This window comes from Balaenoptera physalus (genome assembly GCF_965194825.1).
Source record: "Balaenoptera physalus genome assembly, chromosome: 3".
NCBI lineage: Eukaryota > Metazoa > Chordata > Mammalia > Artiodactyla > Balaenopteridae > Balaenoptera > Balaenoptera physalus.
Window position 1 is genome coordinate 89,006,796 of NC_138890.1, and position 6,100 is coordinate 89,012,895.

Sequence of the window (6,100 nt, forward strand, 5' to 3'; positions counted from 1 at the left end):
GATAAACCCACGCACCTAAGGTCAACTAATCTATGACAAAAGAGGCAAAGATATACAATGGAGAAAAGACAGTCTCTTCAATAACTGGTGCTTGGAAAACTAGACAGCTACATGTAAAAGAATGAAATTAGAACACTCCCTAACACCATACACAAAAATAAACTCAAAATGGATTAAAGACCTAAATGTAAGACCAGACACTATAAAACTCTTAGAGGAAAACATAGGAAGAACACTCTTTGACATAAATCACAGCAAGATCTTTTTTGATCCACCTCCTAGAGCAATGGAAATAAAACCAAAAATAAATAAATGGTACCTAATGAAACTTAAAAGCTTTTGCACAGCAAAGGAAACCATAAACAAGACGGAAAGACAACCCTCAGAATGGGAGAAAATATTTGCAAACAAATCAACGGACAAAGGGTTAATCTCCAAAATATATAAACAGCTCATGCAGCTCAATATTAAAGAAACAAACAACCCAATCCAAAAATGGGCAGAAGACCTAAATAGACATTTCTCCAAAGAAGACATACAGATGGCCAAGAAGCACATGAAAAGCTGCTCAACATCACTAATTACTAGGGAAATGTAAATCAAAACTACAATGAGGTGAGGTATCACCTCACACCAGTTAGAATGGGCATCATCAGAAAATCTACAAACAATAAATGCTGGAGAGGGTGTGGAGAAAAGGGAACCCTCTTGCACTGTTGGTGGGAATGTAAATTGACACAGCCACTATGGAGAACAGTATGGAGGTTCCTTTAAAAACTAAAAATAGAATTACCATATGATCCAGCAACCCCATTACTGGCCATATACCCAGAGAAAACCATAATTCAAAAAGACACATGCACCCCAGTGTTCATTGCAGCACTATTGACAATAGCCAGGTCACGGAAGCAACCTAAATGCCCATCGACAGAGGAATGGATAAAGAAGAAGTGGTACATATATACAATGGAATATTACTCAGCCATAAAAAGGAACGAAACTGGGTCATTTGTAGAGACGTGGGTGGATCTAGAGACTGTCATACAGAGTGAAGTAAGTCAGAAAGAGAAAAACAAATATCGTATCTTAATGCATGTATGTGGAACCTTGAAAAATGGTACAGATGAACCGGTTTGCAGGGCAGAAGTTGAGACACAGATGTAGAGAACAAACGTATGGACACCAAGGGGGGAAAACCATGGTGGGGTGGGTATGGTGGTGAGCTGAATTGGGCAGTTGTGACTGACATGTATACACTGATGTGTATAAAATTGATGACTAATAAGAACCTGCAGTATTAAAAAAACAAACAAACAAACAAAAAAAACAACTAATACTAAACTTTCTTTGGGTTATTTGTACGGAAATATGTTAATATAAATGTTTCAGACATTACATGAAATTTCTAAAAATCTTATGTGTTCTGGTATAATGTTATAAGTTATAATTCTAGTTATTACTTTAAAATGTATATCTCAGAAATAACTAAAAAAAAAAAAAAAAAAAAGAATCCGTCTGCCAATGCAGGGGACATGGGTTCAATCCCTGGTCCTGGAAGATCCCACATGTTGCAGAGCAACTAAGCCCATGCACCACAACTACTGAGCCTGGTGCTCTAGAGCCCACGAGCCACAACTACTGAGCCCGAGTGTCACAACTACTGAAGCCCATGCGCCTAGAGCCCGTGCTCCACAACAAGAGAAGCCACCGCAATGAGAAGCCCACACACCACAACGAAGAGTAGTCCCCACTCGCCACAACTAGAGAAAGCCCACGCGCAACAACGAAGACCCAACACAGCCAAAAATTAATTAATAAAATAAATAAAATTAAAAATTTAAAAAATTAAAAAAAAAAGATTAGTGCATGTCACTTCAATAAACCTAGTCATAAAAGGGGCTTTTTAAGTTGATAATTTTACATTTATAAATACATATACCAATCACTTCATTTTCCCTTGCTATTTCCATTTATCTCATACAGAGTTACTCAAGTTTCAAATGGGAAATGTAGCACTCACTCAGTACTTGGGGCTCTATAAACTTCTCATCTTTAATATTTGTGGTTCTAATGGTATAATTTTTCCTCTCTCCCTTGGTATTTATAAATTTATGAATTAGTTAGCTGAGTTGGCTACAGTGTAGTAGAGCAAATGTTAGATCCTTAAAAAAGAAAAAAAAAAAAGGCTGTTAGCTCTGTATGGGGGGAAAAAATACGTCCTGATCCCATACTCTGCCCAATGCTTAAGAAATCGCAGTGAGGGGCTCCCTTCATCTGCTTCCACCACGTGAAGCTTCTTTAGCAAGAATTAGAAACAAAACTAAGAAATACACAAGAAATCATTTGAAAATAATAAAGACAAACTAAGAAAACTAGGAATTTTTTTTTTTCCTTTTTTTCCACGCAGCAAAGGAAGGTGGAATTGTGGGCAAAAATCGACCACGGTTGTTCTCCGAGATTTTTAGAAATCAGAGATTTTCTAGAGACAGCCTGCGCGTGGAAGGGGAACACAGGCCAGAGCGTACGCCTCTCCCGGCCTCTCCCAGCTCCTACTCCAGCTCGCTCGCAGGAGGATTAACGCCGGACCTGCACCTCACCTAGGACCCAGGCCAGGACGCGCCCGAAGGTAGCCGGCTTCCGGCGGAGGGCGGCCCAGTCCCAACCACTGAGAGGAGGGCCCCCCCCCCCGCCCCGCCACCCCCGCCCCCTCCTCCGGCGTCCTAGAGCGGCCGCGGAGAGCCGGCGCGGGGCTGGGGTCCCCGGATGAGTTTTGCTGCTTCGGCCCAGCTGCCAGCTCCAGGCCTCGGAGAGGCGGGCCGTCTCGCGCTTTGGCGAGAGGACCGCGAGTCCCAACGCCGGGGCGCGACCCTCAGTGGGAGCGGCTCCTTTCGAGGAGCGGGATGCCGCCTGCTGGGCAGCCACAGGCTCGGGCGGTTCCGGCGCCCGCCTGTGCTGACCCTAGGTCGTCTTCGTCCCGCCCTCGGCGCTGCCTCCTGCCCCGAGCCTCCTTCCAACCACGGAAACGAGCTTCGTCTGCGGCAGGCCGGCGGCTGAAGACCGAGCCGCGGAGGGCCAGACTGTGGCCCGCCGCTTGGGGTAACCGAGAAGAACCCGGCCAGTGAGGTGCTCGGTGCTGGTCCCAGGCCCGGTGCTGTTATTCTGGTGTCTCTTGACGCCGGGCGGGCTGCTTAACTTTCCTTAGTTTTCTAGATCCCAGTACCGGGTTTAATACTTACCGGGCTTTGTGAGAAATAAATGAGATAATAAATGTGAATACCAGTAAGTGCTGTTTATTTCTTGAGCGCTTCCTGTGGGCCTGGTATTGTTAACCACTAAACACGGAAGCTCATTCTCATTCATTCAAGACATGCTTGTAGCATGCTGTGCATCAATCAATAGTCAAGGCGCTAGAGAAGAACACTCACACTTTGGTGAGGAAAACTGTCAGGGTCCGCGCCCTTCTAAAGCTTATTTGTAGATGAGAGGTTGGTTGGAGTATGGAAGAGGAGACAGACTCTAAATAATTAACCAAAAAACAATTATAAGTTTGAGAATGTATAACAGGGAGATTCCTATGGGGAGGAGGTGGAGATGGGGAAGAGACCTAAAAGATGTGGAGGAATCCGCCAGATTCTACTAGTATTGCAAGCCTAGGGAAGAGTGCGTGTGAGGACTCACGCTGGAAGTGTTTGCAAAGCACCTATAGCGGGCTTTATTCATATGTTTTCTCCCCTTCCTTATGTCCCTCCCCTCCCCATAGTAAGGCAGTGAAGCCGGCAGCTAATTTTGGTCCTAATCTTTTTTACTTATAGTAAGCACCATGCAGTTTCTTCCTATGTCCTGTTTGATCAAAACAGTTATTTTTGAAAAGCTGAAGAAAACAGTATCATATCATCTATCGTTTCTCATTGCCTTCTAAATCAACTTTAAACGACTAACTTGCTTGCAAAGTTCTCTATCAAACCAAGGATCCATATTCAATTCCAACTTTTGCTCTGCTGCACCCTTCACTGTTTTCTTCAGTTGATGTTGACTTCTTTTGGAGCCTGTATTCTTTATCTCAATTCTCTAACCTAAAAGCTGTTCAAAGCATTGCGCATTATGAAGCAGTTGTGTTCTTATTTAGCGCACCGATTCTTGATATCCCAAATATTTCCTTAACTCCAGAAAATGTTTATCCTTTAACCACTGTTTGCTAACACAATAGACTAATACTATTACTTTAAATAGTTGCAATTATTGAATATAGGCATACTTTTTATTTATAAGAATTCTATCCCAATCCAACATATAAATTGTTTACTATGCATGGATTCCTTTTCTTCCCACTCAGGAGGCTTTCATCTCCTATTCCTCCACTCCAGATACCAGCCAGGCATTTCAGAACCATCCGATAGTAACTGGATGGAGACTGACTCAGCTCACCCCACCATCTACTTTCCTGCCTGACTGGATATTGTGTACATATCTTATTCTTTAATTTCCTTTGCTTATTGCTGCTCACAGCATTGTAATTCTACTTTAGGCACCTTCCATATGTTCATATCCATTGCTTTTTCTTTGTCTTTTTTGTTTATGATTAGAAAATTACTTTATCAGTTTTATTTATGAACTAAAAAAGAGATCTAATCATAAGTAGCATAAGCATAGTACTATAGGATACTGGTAATACTAGCTAGTATAAGCTAGTATAGCTAACTGTTCCTCCTGTTTGTTTCCATAATATCCAGTGAATATGTCTATGACTGTATTTACCACATTGTATTATGACTAGTTTGTATTATTCTCCACTCATTAATTAGACTTCCTTACTGATAGAGACTGAGTCTTTTTTTTCCTTCTTTCTTTCCATTTGTTTTCCCTGTGCTTAGCACAATGCCTGGTATATTATAGGTACTCAGTGAATGTATTTTGAATGGAAAAAAAAAAAAGGAATTCATTGTTAAAGTTTTAAGTGAAATAGGTGTAAATGGGAGGTTAACTTCTAAAGTCTGAAAATGCCTAGAAATTCCCTTCAGAATCGTCACACATCTTCATCTATCTTCTTACCCTTTAAATAAATATACTTTCCTTCAAACATTAAAGAGAGCAGTAAAATGAATTTTTCTCAACATTTTTCTATTGAGTTGGGGTAAGTATGCATGTATGTGTGAGTATGTGTAGTTGTATTTAAACTGAACAAAAGAAAAGGAGCAAGTACGTGAGGTATTAATTCCTCATTTTACCAATAAGAAAACAGTCTCAGAAGGTTAAAAGTGGTCATACTCTTAGTGAAAGATGACCAGTGTTCAAACTCAGTTCTTTTCTGATGCCAAAGCCGTGTTCTTTCTTTGGTAGAAACCAAACTTCGTATTTTTCTTGTTGTTCAAGTAATATAATGATCAATAGAAAAAATTAGAAATTCCAGGTAAGCCAAGTAAAACAAAGCAAAAGGAAATAAAATTAATCCATGATTTCATCATTGAGGGCCAAACCCTGTTGACATTTTTGTGCATTTGTATGTAAATATACTGCACACACATTACATACACATAGAAACAATCACTTTTTTTTTTTTAACAAAAATGGGATCACACTTAACTTTAATCTTTTTTTTTTAATATTTATTTACTTGGTTGCACAGGGTCTCAGTTGCGGCAGGCGGGCTCCTTAGTTGCAGCATGCAAACTCTTAGTTGTGACATGCATGTGGGATCTAGTTGCCTGACCAGGGGTCGAACCCGGGCCCCCTGCATTGGGAGTGCAGAGTCTTATCCACTGCGCCACCAGGGAAGTCCCCTTAACTTTAATCTTTTGTAATCTCCCTTTTTGCTTAACAATATGTGATAACTTTTTTCTCTTGATTCACTTATTCCAGGCTTTTTTTCAACCTTAGATTTATTGACACTTGGGGCCAGATAATTCTGTGTTGGGGAGGGGGGTAGGGCTTTCCTGTTCATTGTCAGATGTTTAACAGCATCACCTCTGCCCACTAGATGCCATTAGTACCACTCCCCGTTTTGTTGCAGCAAGCAAAAATGTCTCCAGACATTGCCAAATATCCCTTGGGGGACAAAATCAATTAATTTACATAATTATATAATATAACATTAAGCATTTTT